This window comes from Wasmannia auropunctata, unplaced genomic scaffold (assembly GCF_000956235.1).
Source record: "Wasmannia auropunctata unplaced genomic scaffold, wasmannia.A_1.0 LD336116.1, whole genome shotgun sequence".
In the NCBI taxonomy this organism is placed as follows: domain Eukaryota; kingdom Metazoa; phylum Arthropoda; class Insecta; order Hymenoptera; family Formicidae; genus Wasmannia; species Wasmannia auropunctata.
Window position 1 is genome coordinate 4,491,181 of NW_012026774.1, and position 996 is coordinate 4,492,176.

The window sequence follows — 996 nt, forward strand, 5'->3', positions numbered from 1 at the left end:
TTCACTAAACAGCTACCAAAGATATCTATTAGATATTTATTTGTTATCTACATATCTATATTAACAAAATATTTACCGGAGATACTTAATAAACATTATACGTATGTGTTAATCAAAAATTTACATATTGAATAATTATTTAAATAATATTAACACGTAAATAATGTTAACTACTTTATGACGAAATTTTATTAAATTTTGCTCCCATAACTAAGAATTTTAAATAATTGTTTGGATAACAATAATGTAAAAAATGTACGCAAAAATATTTTTGCGTACATTTTTTACATTATTGTTATCCAAACAATTATTTAAAATTCTTAGTTATGGGAGCCAAATGTACTTCTTCCCCACGATCGGACTAGTCTTAAAAATCATTAAATTAATCAAAGTTTTTATGAAAATTTTTTGAAAAAAATTAAATGTGTCATACTTTCAAAAACTGATAAAATTTTACTTAAAACTAAAAAAAAAATTGAAAACAATTTTTGAAAAATTGTTTTGATATTTTTATTGAAAAGTAAAGAAAAAAACAATTTGAAAAAAAAAAACTTTTCATTTGGATTATTTTTCGCAAAGTTATAGACATTTGAAAATTGGAACTGCGAATTTTGAAAAAAATTTGTATCTCATGACTATGTTGATAAAAAAATTTGAAAAAAATCATGGTAACTTCTTCCGATGGATACTATAATATATAAAAATTTCAGCCAAATCAAAAATCCAAAAATTCACGGGTGGCACACTTGGGATGGAATGCCCCATATATACAGGATGTCTCTTAATAGGTGTATCACCGCTCATGGGTAGATAGAATGGACTAAACTGAATCGAAAAGTCCTCTACTATTTTGCAAAATTCGCAATATTTAACGAAATATTAATTTTTTGAATTATCGCCGAATGAGCGAGTATCCGTTCGGCGAGTCCGGCCCACCGCCAATACTAGCGCACCACCGTCCATGAGCCGCTCGAACGCACAGCCATTTTCGCTATA